At 39.7% G+C, this 17837-nt stretch overlaps 1 long non-coding RNA gene across 13 annotated transcripts in view; it reads right to left on the bottom strand.

Moving 5' to 3' along the window:
* LOC129653031 (uncharacterized) overlaps positions 1 to 17837 on the bottom strand; it is a 438049-nt gene that overhangs the window by 96179 nt on the left and 324033 nt on the right. Inside the window, exon 4 of one of the 13 annotated variants that reach the window (XR_008714907.1) lies at positions 15553 to 16146. The exons of the other annotated variants lie outside the window; for them this stretch is intronic. This is a non-coding gene — a long non-coding RNA (uncharacterized LOC129653031). Of the gene's footprint in view, positions 1 to 15552; positions 16147 to 17837 lie in introns of those variants that run through there. 13 annotated transcript variants of the gene reach the window in all.

Raw genomic sequence — 17837 nt, 5'->3', positions numbered from 1 at the left:
CCACAGGACTGGAAAAGGTCCATTTTCATTCCAATCCCAAAGAAAGGCAATGCCAAAGAATGCTCAAACTACAGCACAATTGCACTCATCTCACACGCTAGTCAAGTAATGCTCAAAATTCTCCAAGCCAGGCTTCAGCAATATGTGAACCATGAACTTCCTGATGTTCAAGCTGGTTTTAGAAAGGGCAGAGGACTAAGAGACCAAATTGCCAACATCTGCTGGATCATCAAAAAAGCAAGAGAGTTCCAGAAAAACATCTATTTCTGCTTTATTGACTATGCCAAAGCCTTTGACTGTGTGGATCACAATAAACTGTGGAAAATCCTGAAAGAGATGGGAATACCAGACCACCTGACCTGCCTCTTGAGAAATTTGTATGCAGGTCAGAAAGCAACAGTTAGAACTGGACATGGAACAACAGACTGGTTCCAAATAGGAAAAGGAGTACATCAAGGCTGTATATTGTCATCCTGCTTATTTAACTTATATGCAGAGTACATCATGAGAAACGCTGGGCTGGAAGAAGCACAGGCTGGAATCAAGATTGCCGAGAGAAATATCAATAAACTCAGATATGCAGATGACACCACCCTTCTGGCAGAAAGTGAAGAGGAACTAAAAATCCTCTTGATGAAGGAGAAAGAGGACAGTGAAAAAGTTGGCTTAAAACTCAACATTCAGAAAACGAAGATCATGGGATCTGGTCCCATCACTTAATGGGAAATAGATGGGGAAACAGTGGAAACAGTGTCAGACTTTATTTTTTTGGGCTCCAAAATCACTGCAGATGGTGACTGCAGCCATAAAATTAAAAGACACTTACTCCTTGGAAGAAAAGTTATGACCAACCTGCTGCTAAGTCACTTCAGTCGTGTCCGACTCTGTGCAACCCCACAGACAGCAGCTCACCAGGCTCCCCTGTCCCTGGGATTCTCCAGGCAAGAACACTGGAATGGGTTGCCATTTCCTTCTCCAATGCATGAAAGTGAAAAGTGAAGGTGAAGTCGCTCAGCCCTGTCTGACTCTTAGTGACCCCATGGACTGCAGCCCACCAGGCTCCTCCGTCCATGGGATTTTCCAGGCAAGAGTACTGGAGTGGGGTGCCATTGCCTTCTCCAATGACCAACCTAGATAGCATATTGAAATCAGAGACATTACTTTGCCAACAAAGGTCCGTCTAGTCAAGGCTATGGTTTTTCCAATGGTCATGTATGGATGTGAGAGTTGGACTGTGAAGAAAGCTGAGCACCGAAGAATTGATGCTTTTGAACTGTGGTGTTGGAGGATTCTTGGAAATCCCTTGGACTGCAAGGAGATCCAACCAGTCTATTCTGAAGGAGATCAGCCCTGGGATTTCTTTGGAAGGAATGATGCTAAAGCTGAAACTCCAGTACTTTGGCCACCTCATGTGAAGAGTTGACTCATTGAAAAAGACTCTGATACTGGGAGGGATTAGGGGCAGGAGGAAAAGGGGACAACAGAGAATGAGATGGCTGGATGGCATCACTGACTCGATGGACGTGAGTCTGAGTGAACTCTGGGAGTTGGTGATGGACAGGGAGGCCTGGCGTGCTGCGATTCATGGCGTTGTAAAGAGTCGGACACGACTGAGCGACTGAACTGAACTGAACTGAAGCAGTTAATTTTTCTTAGGTTCTGGAAGCACAAGTTAATTAGCATTCAAATACATTACTCTATTTCAAGGTCACAGTTTTCTTGAGGAAATTACTGACTGACTTCTCTTGCCTAATATGTTAGGACTGACTGACTTCTCTTGCCTAATATTTTAGGACTCCTAGGAATTTCTAAATTTTAGGGTGAGCACTTGTTCAAAAAATTGTATTAACAGGTTTTATTAATAGAAAATACTGTGAAATACATTATATCTAACACACAGTTTGTTTAAACTTAAACATACACATGAGAGTTCCTTCATAACTCGAGCCTGCAAAAGCTATTTTTCTTTCCATAAATCCGAATTGGAGATGTGTGTATCTTTGTAATTCAGGTGTCACAGTTTATCTCTTTGAAACGCTATAGAACTTGTTCAGTTTAGTCCTCATCACAAAACTATTGTTTCCTCTAAGTGTAAGAAGGATCCCTAGAGGCTTGAACTTAGCTGACAGAATTACTGTGTTCTAAAATCCAATAGATTAATCCATTAGTATAGCTCAATGGATTAGTGAGTTGGCTACTTGGTCTGATTTTTCTTTTTTTCTTCTTCACATTAAGGAATTTCCCTTATCAATATTTTATTTATAATAAAAATATATTATAAATAAAATATTTATAATAAAATATAAATTTTATTTATAGTAAAATATTATTAATATTTTATTCTCTTTACCTCATATTTTAGTTTTTAAAAACTTTCAAAGATATTGAGAAGATCATAGACTAATTCAGTAAACAGAGTTATATATACAACTAGGTATAGCAATTGATTACATTTTGGAAATTTTGCTTCTCTCTCTCTCTCCTGAATTCATTTGAAACTAAATTCATCATGACATTTCATCTGAACTTATTCTGCTGGTATTTCCTAAAAATCAGAATATTCTCCTACATAAACAGTAGCATGAACATACCTAAAACATTGCCTGTAATCTCATAGTATCTTTTTATATCCAACCAAATTGCTCCAGTTGCTTTAGAAATGTCTTGTGACTAGAGTTCAATTTCTTTAAAAAAATTTTTTTTTAATTTAAATTTATTTAATTTGAGGCTAATTACTTTACAATATTGTATTGGTTTTGCCATACATCAACATGAATCTGCCATGGGCGTACACGTGCTCCCCATCCTGAACCCCCTCCCACCTCCCTCCGCATACCATCCCTCTGGGTCATCCCAGTGCACCAGCCCCAAGCATCCTGTAGAGTTCAATTTCTTTAAATTTCAAAGAGTCTCACACCATTTTAGTTTGGTTTTGTTTTTGTGAAATTGACTTTTAGATAGGACCAGTAGGTAGACACATATAATGTCCTATATTCTAGATGTGCCTGTGTGTTTCCTCATGGTAATGTTTTAACTTGTTGCTCTAATCCTATACTTCCAGTAAACTGAAAGCTTGGACTATACATCCCTTGGGGCTTGTGTCATCATATTTGTTTCCTTAGAAGAAGCGGAGAAGAACTTCAGTTAGTCTTACCGGCCAACATCTTTTTCTCCTTTGTCTCCTTTACCTTTCTTTCCAAGGCACTTCCTAGATTCACTGCTCTCTTCTCCTTCAGGGCTTTTCTGCCCTTCACTTTTGCAGCCCTGTGTGAAATTTGTATTACTCTTATTTTCAGGGCTGCTTCTAAACTGGAAAAAAACATGTGTTCTGAAATCCTTACTTTAATCTCTCAATTTAAAGCACTGTCTTTCTTCTTTGGAGAAATGTCTATGTAGTTCTTTGGCCCATTTTTTGATTGGGTCATTTATTTTTCTGGAATTGAGCTGTAGAGTTGCTTGTATATTTTTGAGACTAGTTGTTTGTCTGTTGCTTCATTTGTTATTATTTACTCCCATTCTGAAGGCTGTCTTTTCACCTTGCTTATAGTTTCCTTTGTTGTGCAGAAGCTTTTAAGTTTGATTAGGTCCCATTTGTTTATTTTTGCTTTTATTTCCAATATTCTGGGAGGTGGGTCATAGAGGACATGGAAGCAACCTAGATGTCCATCAGCAGATGAATGGATCAGAAAGCTGTGGTACATATACACAATGGAGTATTACTCAGCCATTAAAAAGAATACATTTGCATCAGTTCTAATGAGGTGGATGAAACTGGAGCCTATTATACAGAGTGAAGTAAGCCAGAAAGAAAAACACCAATACAGTATACTAACGCATATATATGGAATTTAGAAAGATGGTAACAATAACCCTGTATACGAGACAGCAAAAGAGACACAGATGTATAGAACAGTCTTTTGGACTCGGTGGGAGAGGGAGAGGGTGGGATGATTTGGGAGAATGGCATTGAAATATGTATAATATCATATATGAAACAAGTCGCCAGTCCAGGTTCGATGCACGGTACTGGATGCTTGGGGCTGGTGCACTGGGACGATCCAGAGGGATAGTATGGGGAGGGAGGAGGGAGGAGGGTTCAGGATGGGGAACACATGTATACCTGTGGCAGATTCATTTTGATATATGGCAAAACCAATTCAATATTGTAAAGTTAAATAAAATGAAATTTAAAAAAAATAAAATAAAGCACTGTCTTTGTAATATATTATGGAATTCCACAAAGACAGCTTTTATGGTCTTAGAGTTTGAAAGTTACTTCAAATCACTTTAGTCCTGCCTCTTTTATTTACTAATTAATTAATTCAATAAGCCTGCTTCAGGTACACTGCTAGTTATTAGGGACAGAAACTAATCAGGATATAGTGCCAGCCCTTGTTGAACTGGGAAACAGATGTGTTAATAGTTATCATTTCAGCCATAAATACTTCCCTTTTTCTTTTGCATTCAAAAGAGACTTGCTGCCTTCCCCTCCATGTTCATTACTTGTCACTTTTTTCATTGGACTGAGACTTCCTTGACTTTTTTGAGATTTTTTTTAAATTTTATTTTATTTTTAAACTTTACATAATTGTATTAGTTTTGCCAAACATCAAAATGAATCCGCCACAGGTATACATGTGTTCAGGGTTGAGATTTTTTTTTTATCATCAGCATCTCCAGCACTTAGTATTTGTCCCTAAAACATAATAGATGTCCAATAAATGTCTGGAATATTGCTGAAGTGTTATGTTTTATGTTATAAGAAAGAGATGTACTAACTGTAATTATAGAAATATGAACAAAGTTGTATAGAAATACTGAGATGGTGACTTTTGAACTGGAGTTCTAAAAGATGAATATGTAAATATTGTGGGGAGGATATCACAAAGAGAGCGAACTATATGTAAAAAGGCCTACGGTATTCAGAGAACAAAGTGACACTACAAAGAGCAAAATATAAGAGACAGGTTATTGGGGGAGGGCAGAGGGAGAATATAAAATGGTGGGTTGAAATTAGATATTGAAGAGTCTTAACTTCTAAGCTAAACCTTTTGGATTCTACCTTGTAGGAAACAGGAGGAAAGCAAAAACTTTAAAAGACAAGGAAAGAAATAAACCCCCACACCTATGGCCACCTAATCTATGACAAAGGAGGCAAGAATATACAATGAATAAAAGACAGCCTCTTCATAAGTGGTGCTCGGAAAACTAGACAGCTATATGTAAAAGAATGAAATCAGAACACTTCCTAACACCATACACAAAAATAAACTCAAAATGGATTAAAGACATAAATGTAAACTCAGAAACTATAAAACTCTTGAAGGAAAACATAGGCAAAACACTCTATGACATAAATCACAGGAAGATCCTCCATGACCCACTTCCTAGAGTAATGAAAACAAAAATAAACAAGTGGGACCTAATTAAACTTAAAATCTTTTATACAACAAAGGATACTATAAACAAGGTGAAAAGCCAACCCTCAGAATGGGAGAAAATAATAGCAAATGAAACAACTGACAAAGGATTAATTTTCAAAACATATAAGCAGCTCATACAAATCAATACCATAAAAACAAACAACTCAGTCAAAAAATGAGAAAAGACCTAAAGAGACATTTCTCCAATGAAGACATACAGATGGCTAACAAACACATGAAAAGATGCTCAACATCACTATTAGAGAAATGCAAATCAAAACTACAATAGTTTTGATATCAAAACTATATAGAATAGATATCACCTCACACTGGTCAGAATGGCCATCATCAAAAAGTTTACAAACAATAAATGCTGGAGAGGGTGTGGAGAAAAGGAAACCCTCTTGCACTGTTGGTGGGACAGCCACTATGGAAGATGGTATGGAGATTCGTTAAAAATCTAGGAATAAAACCACCATATGCCCCAGCAATCCCACTACTAGGCATATATCCTGTGGAAACCAAAATTGAAAAAGACACAGGTAGCCCAGTGTTCATTGTGGCACTATTTACAATAGCTACAATACAACCTAGACATCCATCAACAGATGAATGGATAAAGAAGCTGTGGTACATATATACAATGAAATATTACTCAGATATAAAAAGAACACATTTGAGTCAGTTTTAATGAGGCAGATGAACCTAGAGCCTATTACTCAGAGTGAAGACAGTCAGAAAGACAAAAACAAATATCATATACTAAAACATATATATGGAATCTAGAAAGATGGTACTGATGAAATTATTTTAAGGGTAGCAATGCAGACACAGATATATGGACATGGGGAGGGGGAGGAAGGAAAGGGTGGGATGTATGGAAAGAGTAACATGGAAACTTACATTACCATATGTAAAATAGATAGCCAATAGGAATTTACTGTATGTCTCAGGGAACTCACACCAGGGCTCTGTAAAAACCTGGAGGGTTGGAATGGGAAGGGAGATGGGAAAGAGGTTCAAAAGGGAAGGGACATATGAATACCTTATGGCTGATTCATGGCAATGTTGGCAGAAACCAACAAAATTCTGTTAAAGGAATTATCCTTCAATGAAAAACTAATTTAAAATTAGAAAACAAAACAAACAACCCAATCAAAAAATGGGCAGAAGACTTAGGCATCTCTCCAAAGAAGACATACACATGAAAAGATGCTCAATATCACTAATTATTAGAGAAATACAAGTCAAAACTACAATTACCTCACACCAGTCAGAATGGCCATCACCAAAAAATCTACAAACAATAAATGCTGGAGAGGGTGTGGAGAAAAGGGTCTTGCACTGTTGGCGAGAATGTAAATTGATATAGCCACTATGGGAGACAGTGTGGAGATTCCTTAAAAAACTAAACACAGAAGTACCATATGGCCCAACAATCCCATGACTGGGCAAACCATAATTCAAAAGGGCACATGTACCCCAATGTCCATTGCAGCACTGTTTACAATAGCCAGGATATGAAAACAACCTAGATGTCCAATGACAGATGAATGGATCAACAACATGCGGTACATATATAGCTGCTGCTGCTGTTGCTGATAAGTCTCTTCAGTTGTGTCCTACTCTGTGTGACCCCATAGATGGCAGCCCACCAGGCTCCCCCATCCCTGGGATTCTCCAGGCAAAAATACTGGAGTGGGTTGCCATTTCCTTCTCCAATGCATGAAAGTGAAAAGTGAAAGTGAAGTCACTCAGTTGTGTCTGACTCTTTGCAACCTCGTGGACTGCATGCAACCTACCAGGCTCCTCCGTCCATGGGATTTTCCAGGCAAGACTACTGGAGTGGGGTGCCATTTCCTTCTCTGGTACATATGTAGAATGGAAGATTATTCAGTCACTAAAAGGAATGAAATCGGATCATTTGTAGATATATGGATAGACCTAGAGTCTATCATACAGAGTGAAGTAACTCAGAAAGAGAAAAACAAATGTCATGTATTAATGCATATATGTGGAATCTGGAAAAAATGGTAGATGAACTTATTTGCAGGGCGGGAATAGAGACGCATGCATAGAGAATGGACATGTGGGCAGGGGGAGGGGGAAGAGGATGGTGGGATTAACTGGGAGATTGAGATTGACATATGTACACTACCATATAGACAGCTAGTGGGAACCTGCTATAAAGTGCAGAGAGCTCATCTCGGTGCTCTGTGATGACCTAGAGGGATGGAATAGGGAGTGAGATGGGAGGGAGGCTCAAGAGGGCGGGCATATATGTATATATACAGCTGATTCACTTCATTATACAGCAGAAACTAATGTAAATTGTAAAGCAATTATATCCCAATAAAAAAAGACAAGGAATGACTGGGTCACTTTATTTTTTGAACCCAATTATTCTAGCATAGGAATGTGAAGGATGAAACTATTGTCAATGAGGAGAAACATGAAAAAAGAAATTGAGAAAGAGAAATGACTTGTCCAATGTGACAGTGCTAGCCACTTAAAATACAACCCTGGAGCAGGACAAGACTATTGAGTTTAAGGTTCTGGGATATGGGCAGAAGTGTTGTGTAGAGGAGGGTGGGGTAAGAGAAACAGAGTTATCCAGAATGAAGCCACAGATCAAGAAGTTAAACTGGTGCATAAAAGAGCCAAGGATTGTTAGATAGGTTGGCAGGAAAAGAATGCATACTGAGCAGAGGTTAAAACAATGAAAGACACAGCCTAATTGCTGTGTGATCTATTTGTGATCTAGGGACTAGAAGGAAATAGGCTGCAGAGGTAATTAGGCTAGTTTGTATATGGCTATTGAGTTAACAAAATTCAACTCTCTCTATATATACATAGAGAGAGGAGTCTGGCAGACTATAGTTCATGGAGTTACAAAGAGTCAGACACAACTTAGTGACTAAAACAACAACTATATATATATACACACACACACACGCACACACACACACATACATATACATTCATGAATGCTGCTGCTGCTGCTGCTGCAAAGTCACTTCAGTCATGTCCAACTCTGTGCGACCCCATAGACGGCAGCCCACCAGGCTCCCCTGCCCCTGGGATTCTCCAGGCAAGAACACTGGAGTGGGTTGCCATTTCCTTCTCCAATGCATGAAAGTGAAAGTGAAGTCGTTCAGTCGTGTCTGACTCTTTTCGACCCTATGGACTGCAGCCCACCAGGCTCCTCTGTCCATGGGATTTTCCAGGCAAGAGTACTGGGGTGGGACATTCATGCATACTTGCATTCATGCATACTTGCATGCTAAATCACTTCAGTCATGTCTGACTCTGCAAAGCCATGGACTGTAGCCCGCCAGGCTCCTCTGTTCATGGGGTTCTCCAGGCAAGAACAGCAGGGTGGGTTACCATGCCCTCCTCCAGGGGATCTTCCCAACCCAGGGACTGAGCCCACATATCTTATGTCTCCTGCATTGGCAGGTGGGTTCTTTACCAGTAGCGCCACCTGGGAAGCTCATGTACATATACACATATATATACATGGCTTTGAATTGTTGCCATCAACAGCTCTATTCTGGCTACTCAGTGGTTTTTCTATTAGTCATCTAGCTAGATAGATGAAGGGTTTGTTAGTTAGTCAGTTAGTTGATTATTTTAGAGATACAGACCTTATACAGGACTGTTTCCTCACTGTGGGTTTTTCCACTGGTCAGTGATGGGCAGGCCTCATCTTCTAGAAACAACTAGACTGAACTATCCTACTTTCTCACCAGCACTTACCACAAAGGAAACTACAGTTGAAACACACTGATAGATTGATATAGTCAATGGATAAAGCATTCTAAGACAGGACTCTGAGAATCTGAGCACCTCCCCTAGAGGAACCCACACAGCTCTGTTTAATACAGCTTAAGGTTTTACACCACATACACCAATCTCCACCCAAAGGAAGAGGTGTGTCTGAGAAAAATTTCATCCTCAGCTTTGCTTCCCATACATTCTTATACACCTCTTTGGGTGCTAACAGCAAACAAAGATTTGCCACAGTCCTTTTTACCCTGCTTTGTTCAGGGACTGGGGAAGGGGAAGGCTGAGATGCAGGGATTTTCCTTAAGGGGCTAAATTTAAACATCACCTTTTGAATGAGACTGAGAGCATTATAGAGCAGAGCTTCTATTTATCTTCTGTTTCCATTTGTTTATTTCAATTTTCTCCTTTCTCTCTCTATGAGCTACTGTGTCAGGGTGGGCCTTGTAAGCATGTGTGGCCCAAGTAGTGAAAAACTGAGGAACTGTGTTAAAACCATTCTATCTCCCTGTGTTCCACTCATCCAGTGATTCATTCATTTGTTCAACAAATATTTAAGGAGCCCCACTATGTATAGGCATTAGAAATGCATCAGTGAACAAAAAAGACACAATTTCTGCCCTTGTGTAAATTAATTTCAAGTGAAGAAAGATCAGATCAGATCAGATCAGTCGCTCAGTCGTGTCCGACTCTTTGCAACCCCATGAATCGCAGCACGCCAGGCCTCCCTGTCCATCACCAACTCCCGGAGTTCACTCAGACTCACGTTCATCGAGTCAGTGATGCCATCCATCCATCTCATCCTCTGTCATCCCCTTCTCCTCCTGCCCCCAATCCCTCCCAGCATCAGAGTCTTTTCCAATGAGTCAACTCTTCACATGAGGTGGCCAAAGTACTGGAGTTTCAGCTTTAGCATCATTCCTTCCAAAGAACACCCAGGGCTGATGTCCTTCAGAATGGACTGGTTGTATCTCCTTGCAGTCCAAGGGACTCTCAAGAGTCTTCTCAGACTGACCTTAAATAATGGACACACAAGCAAGTGTTAAATACGTTAGAATAACTACAATGGAGAAAAATTACAGCAAGGAGTGAGAGACTGAGAGTGCAGGTGGTGATAGAAAGAAGGTAAGAACTGGAATCAAAACCACAGTGGTCAGGAGGCATTGGGAAGATGGCATTTGTGCTCTTTGAAGGAGGTGCCATTCTCACAGCCGAGTGAGGCTTCTTCCACCCAAGGACCTTCTGCAGTCAATGCTTTTCTCAACTTTCCAGGCCTCCAGAGAACACTCTTTCACTATGGAATTTCCTTTCATCAAAAAGACCAACAGCTGGTCCAAACCAAGCTCTTCTTCATCTCTATCCAAGAGATCAGGTTTGCTTTTAAATTTTCACTAAACTTTCTGCTATAACATTTTCAGAGGATTCCTGAGAATGTATCATTTTCTCCAGTCTCTCACTTTTTGGCATGACTCTCCTCTTTCCTGTAATCTGTATTCACATCTGAAGAACCACAGCCAGCCAGAGAATTCAAGAAAAATCACTGAACCCAGAAAATTGAAGAAAATATGTATGTAACTAACAGCTTTTGAGCAAGTACTTTGGTCAGATACCATTTTTAGTGCTTACAAGTAGTAAGACTCACAAGAGACTTAAGAAGCAAGTCCTGGTTTTAGTCATTTTCACAGATAAGGAAATTAAGGCTTCAGGAAGTTAAATAACTTCCCTGCAGTTGCAGTACTAGTATACTTAGAGCCAGGTTCTGAACGCAGTGGTTTGCTCGAGAGTCCACTCTCTCTCCAGGAGTCGCTTCAGTGTTCATATCTGGCTGCTGCCACATCAAATTCCAACTGTATCCTTTGGCAAGGTTATAAATGCATGACTTGAAGTATCTTAAATCATGCTTTCTGATAAAATGATAACATACTTGATATTACTTTTCTTTCAGTCCCCATCTCTCCCACAAAGAAAGAAAATTTAACAATAAACAATACATTAAGATCCAAACAAACTCAGAACACAGTCTTACAGAAAAGCCCACTTTAAAGATGGAATGAAGGAGGGACAAACAGAGTCATAAGGAAAACAGTAGTTTCCTAGCTTCTAGAGTCCTACAGGTCATCACCACACACACAAAAATGTACATACCCTTATTTCACTGATGTAATTTCCAACTGACTTAAACTGTTTTTGATGAGCTTTTCCTAAGTGCCTATCAAGGAACTGTGAGCACTGATACAACCTACATTTTTCCATGTCACTAGCACTAATAATATTAATAGTAATAATCCAAATTTCACTGGGTTTTACTACCACCTACTCACAGAGGTCTTCAATCCTCTGAATGAAAGACCTGCTTAAGAAAAGTGTTTGCTTTTTTATTTTCTTTAACAATGAAATTTTTTTTTAAAGCTAATACTAGAGAAGTAAAACCATTGGAGAATAAAGGAAAGCTTTATTGGTAAAGTCAAACATGTTTATATGTTTACTGGACATTTGTTTTGTCAAGTGTCTTCTCATGACTTTTGCCTAGCATGCAACTGTGAAAAACTATATGTTACCTGCTCTTTATGGATTGCAAATATTTTCCCTAATTTATATTTTTTAATATTTGGCAAAGTTCTTGGCCTTGTAAAAGTTTTAATTTTTTTTCAGAAATCAATTCTATTGTTCATTTTCTTAATGCTTTCTGCCTTTGATACAATGCTTAGTAATACCTTTCCCACTTGAGAAGTATAAAAATTTCCACACATTTGTTGTTCTAAGATTCTTATAGTTTTATATCTTATTTAACTTTTAATTGTTCTGGAATTGTGTTGTAAGATTGATTAATTGTGACAAACATCACAAGTGTGTGTGTGTGTGTGTGTGTGTGTGTTTTACTTGAGTTATTTTAGATGGGCAACTCTAGAGCTAGTTTTAAAATGAGTCACTTGTTGCTGTAGATTTGTGGGAAATAGAGAACAAATCAGCACTATGGAATGTTTCTTCAAAAACAAAAACAAAATTGGAATTTATTTTGGTGATTTCCTTCTGGGAGCAAAACACTGTAACTATCCAGAAACCCTTGTGTTAAACTCATCAGTTACGCACACATTGATTTGTGTATCTTCATAACCATTTATACACGGTACACACTTAGGGTGAGATCAGTGCTCAAAGGGGCTGCCCTCAATGGGAGGATGCCTGCTCTCATTGTCTTTGAGTGTTAGTGGAGCCAAAAACGAGAGGATGATCTGCCCCAAATTCAAGAGGTTCCTGTTTATCCAAGTGGGAATGATTTTGAGATCTTGCTCTTTATCTCAGAAACGCTTAGATTCACACACATCTGGAAGGAAATTATATAATTTGCGTCAATTTGCTTTGAACAACAACAATTTCTTCAATCTGCTCTGAGAATCAGACAAACTCAAAGTCAACAGTTGACTGTATTGGCACCCACAAGCTCTTTGGCAAGCGAAACTTGCCACCGTTGTTGCAATAAAAGGAGAGTGAGAAAATGTAAATCATTAACTCTGAAGAAAGAAAGAAACTCCTAAGATTTATCTTGGTTGCAGAGAACCAGATTTACTGAGATATGGTTTACAAGTATGAATATTTTAATTGACTAAAAAAAAGCCTAGTAGGTTTTTCTGTAAAGAAGCATTTGTATTTTGGGTATCCCCTTGGCAAGGTCATGTTCCAAAGAGCCCAAGGGAAGTGGACCCAAGTGAAATGGTTTGGATGAAGGCTGTAGAAGGCAGAGGTAGAGAAGAGAGTTTGAGAGTCAAAGTGATGAAAATGGGCTGAGATGCAACAGAGTGGAGGAGGCGGAGTGAGGAAAAGCTTCTGCTTTGAGCAAAGTGATGGTCAAGGCAGGGACGTCAAAGCAGGTTTACATGTGTTCTTTCTGCGCTGATGGTTTATATCTGTTAGGTAGTTAGAGTACGAAATGGAGTCCAGAATGGTGGTAGCTAAAAGACAAGGGAGGGAAAAGCCCACGAAAATAGAACAAAGGAAGGTCCAAGGACCGAGGACCTGAGTGAGGACCTCAGGTAGAACAAACTGCACTCCTGGCTAGCCCAATTTACATAGGACAGGCCCAGGGAGAGGAAAAAACATATAAAAAGAGGAGCCAAATGGCTAGGGGTCTCTCTGTCCCATGTGCGTGCTCGTTCTCTGTCTCTCTGTCTATCCCGCATGCTGGCGTGCCCCCCCCCCACCCCTTCTCTTCGTGTCTTTGGGTTGGCATGCCCTCATGCCTTGAGGGTGGATTTTCCTGCTATTTTCTAAATAAAATAGAGCTGTAACATGGAGCTATAACACTGATTTGTCTAAGAGCTATAACACTGATTTGTCTAAGAGCTATAATATGGTCTGTTCGAGACCTGAGAGCTATAACATTGTCTGTCTGAGACCCGAGAGCTATGACACGCCGAGGGCTCTAATGTCCGGCGCTTCAATTTTTTGTTAAGACGAGACAGAACTGAGGAGAATACACTTGCCTGATTTATCCATGTGCTCTCCAAAATCCCAGGAGAGGAACACAGAAGTAGCTTTGAACCCAGGAGAACTCTGAACCCAGTTCCCCTAGCCTCATTATGGCTTTTAGCATTTTCCGCTTCATCTGGAAAAGCCTGACCCAATTTGAATTCCACTGAAACTGATTTCCCTTAACCTAGGCTTGTACCCTCAAGTATTCAAAATCTTAAGGAATCTAAACAATGGTCTCTCTGATGTAAGTCAACTTTCCTAGCTTCACATTTTAGTCCTACCACATTCCTCAAATTCCATTCTGCTGACTGTCCACGTCCAGAACTATGCTCCCTGGTGTGCTTATGCCAATGCTTGGATGATCCCTGTGCTCAGCCTGTGTTTCCCCTGGCAGCAAATGATGGGATGAATCTCAGAGCTGGAAAAGACCTTGAAAAATAGCTGGTTCTCTTTCCAGCCCTGTTCAGTTCTGTTCAGTTCAGACGCTCAGTCGTGTCCAACTCTTTGAGGACTCTCAGCCCTGTTACCAGACAAGTTAACACCCAGCCCAGTCTGGGCAGATGTGTGTTTTAAATGAAAGAAAATTAAGCCAGTTGAACTGTTGCCCCAAGTACTTGATTTACTGACATCTGAGGTCTGACAGCATTTCTCTTATGCTGCTGCTTCTTCGTGTTCCCTGCTCTCCATCAGACCACCAAAGTAATACTCTCCTGATCAAGGGCTTGAAACCACTAGCCACCAAGTCCTGTTCTCATACTCTTTCTTCCCTCCTGAACCTGGAATGGTTGGCTCAGGACATCAGCCTCCTAATAACTCTTCTAATACCCATGAAGGACAAGATAAAAAATCAAGTCTTGCTTCCTTGAGGTTGAAAATTCCTTTTTTGACAAGTTGATTTTTGACTTAGATATGGTTACAAGCAGCTATACGTTAAGAGCAGTGTATTTCTTTGGAGGGAATGATGCTAAAGCTGAAACTCCAGTACTTTGGCCACCTCATGCGAAGAGTTGACTCATTGGAAAAGACTCTGATGCTGGGAGGGATTGGGGGCAGGAGGAAAAGGGGACGACAGAGGATGAGACAGCTGGATGGCATCACTGACTCGATGGACATGAGTCTGAGTGAACTCCGGGAGTTGGTGATGGACAGGGAGGCCTGGCATGCTGTGGTTCACGGGGTCCCAAAGAGTCGGACGTGACTGAGCGACTGATCTGATCTGATGTCTACAGTATCCCATAGTTTCAAATCAGCTTTATGAATCTTAGCAGTAGGCATAAAGTGATTTCAAATTAAAATCCAGATTCTCAGATCCTCCTCTTTTCAATTTTCATCATTTGTGTTTTTCCCCCCTGCTTTGTTTTCATATGGAAACAAAATGGAAATAGATGTCCTTGCATTTATGGCCTGTGACACCATAAATGGTCAAAAAATTCTTATTGATGGCCTAACATATTTAAATAAGGTTCTTCATGTATAAATTAGAGTCAATATATCTGAATGCTATGTGAGAAAGATATAAACTGTTCTATTTATGAGACTTGTTTAAACCAGACTAGTGCTTTGTTTTCTTAATTGATTAATCTTGAGTAGAAATTAATTAACTTGACATTAATCAAAGGAACCTTTCATTCAGAGGCCAACTCCTCTTTAAATGAATGTAAAATTCTAGTTTTGTAAAATCTGCCATAAGACTCCTGCTTGAGACTTAAGCACAGACTAGGAATTCTATTAAATAGTGTTTGTTGACAGGCTAATTGTTTAGGGTGGCAGCCCCCAAACTTTTTGGCACCAAGGACTTGTTTCCACGAAAAATTGTCTTCAGGGGGATTGTTTCAGGATGATTCAAGGGCATCACATTTATTGTGCACTTTATTTCTATTATTATTACATCAACTCTCCTTCAGATCATGAGGTATGGGAATCAGAGGCTGGGGATCCCTGGTTTAGGGAATAAGTTTTGCCCTTCCAATTTCCATGAAAATGACTTGAGATCAAGAACCAAGTTTCCACAGTGTTTTAGTTTCCATTTTTCTTCATTCTCTTTGACTTGTTCTCAGTCCCAGAACTGAATAGAAGTTTATACATTGGCATTAAAAAAATATCACCCTCTTTATTTGTTGGTCAGTTGCTAAGTCGTGTTTGACTCTTTGCAACCCCACAGACTGTAGCACACCAGACTCCTCTGTCTTCCCCTAATTCCTGGAGTTTGCTCAAATTCATGTCCACTGGGTCAGTGATGCTATGTAACCATCTCATCTTCTGCCACCCTCTTCTCCTTTTGCTTTTAGTCTTGCCCAGCATCAGAGTCTTTTCCAATGAGTCAACTCTTTGCTTCAGGCGGCCAGAGTATTGGAGCTTCAGCAACAGTCTTTCCAATGAATATTCATTCAGGTTTGACTGGTTTGATCTTGTAATCCAGGGACTCTCAAGAGTCTTCTCTATCACCACATTTCTGCTCTGTGACAACCTAGAGAGGTGGGATGGGGTGGGAAGTGGAAAGGAGATTCACGAGGGAGGGGAAAAATGTATATCTATGGCTGATTCATGTCGATGTATGGCAGAAACCAACACAACATTGTAAAGCAATTATCCTCTAATGTAAAAATAAACAAAAATTATATAGGACTGACTTTAGACAAATTTGTCAAAAGAAAATAAAGTTGTCAAAAGAGCTGTATTTCCTTTCCTTACCACAAGAAGAACAATCAAAAACTTCTTTATACTGAAAAAAAAGCCACATACAAATGAAAAACACTGACATGTGGAGTGTATGTGGGGTGAATAATGTAAGTGGTGGGCCACCGTGTGATTAAATTTGGTGGTAGAGATTCAGTTAACTTAAATGAAACACAAAGTTACAGTGTTCACACATACCAACTGGAAAACCAGGCCCCTGGAAGGACCAACTGGAAAACCAGGCCTCTGGAAGAAGAGCCCCAGGACTCTCGATCGCCTAAAAGAATACCCTAATTATCTGTGTAACCAAATAGAATCATAACATTCTATTATGCTTATTGGAGTATGACCACAGGCCTATTGATAATTGTCCACTGTTAACTACCTAGGCTTAAGACGTATGAATCACGGGTTAACTTTGATTGTATCTTTCTTTTTCCTTTGTTCAGACTAGTTTCAGGGAATTTGGAGAGGTGGGTTTGGGCACATATGCTTAGGGTATGTAAGGTTTTTACAAAAACTGGTCCGGGTCTTTGGCTAAGAGGAGACTCCACCTTGGGCCCACACAAGAAAGATACAATCAAAGTTAACCGGTGATTCATATGTCTTAAGCCTAGTTAACGTGTACACCCGTGGCAGATGCATGTTGATGTATGGCAAAACCAATACAATATTGTAAAGTAAATAATAATAATAATAAAATTAAAAAAAAAAAACCTGCACTCCACTATTGCATTGTCCTTCTGAGTGAGTTTGTTTCCCAGAATGCGTGGCTACACAATGCTAGTTGTTTATAATATCAGTGGGAGAATTAATAACAAATATTGACTCTCTTATTTGTCTTTGATCTGACTGTGTCACAATGTCAAAGCTTCATATCTCTCCAGCCCATCTAAGCAGATGCTTTCACTACTTGGTTCTCTGAGAAATTTGAAGCAAGCATGCATGAAATATTTGAACTTCCTATCTACTACATACTTGTCTACATTCATAATTTTTCTCCTCCCCTTTTCTTTATTTGTAGAGCAGAATAGATTGTTCTTTCTCAGGCTCAAAGCAAACACACTCCTCTGTACTTTGTACCCTATCTCCTCCTGTCTCCCAGAGGACCAGCTCCATCAGTTAGTGTTTCCGTCTTTCATCCTCAGCCTGCCCTCTTCACTGGCTCATTTCTTCATTGTGTATCCATGCTTATATACAACTTCTCCCTCTGTGTACCTCATGATTAATTTCCTTCTCAGCTACTTATTTACTGGCCATTAAAATCTCAATTTAATATAATCTAACTCCTACCCCAACAAATCCACTGAAACAGCTCTTGTTAGCACATCAGTATCCAGTTATACCCCTTAATGAATCACAGCCTTGTCATGGCAAAGGGACTTGCATAATTCAATGAAGCTATGAGCCATGCTGTGCAGGGCTACCCAAGACAGACAGGTCATAGTGGAGAGTTCTGACAAAATGTGGTCCCCTGGAGGA

The sequence above is a fragment of the Bubalus kerabau genome, chromosome 5 (genome assembly GCF_029407905.1).
Source record: "Bubalus kerabau isolate K-KA32 ecotype Philippines breed swamp buffalo chromosome 5, PCC_UOA_SB_1v2, whole genome shotgun sequence".
NCBI lineage: Eukaryota > Metazoa > Chordata > Mammalia > Artiodactyla > Bovidae > Bubalus > Bubalus kerabau.
The sequence above is the reverse complement of the archived record's forward strand: the minus strand, read 5'-3'. Positions and strand labels throughout refer to the sequence as shown.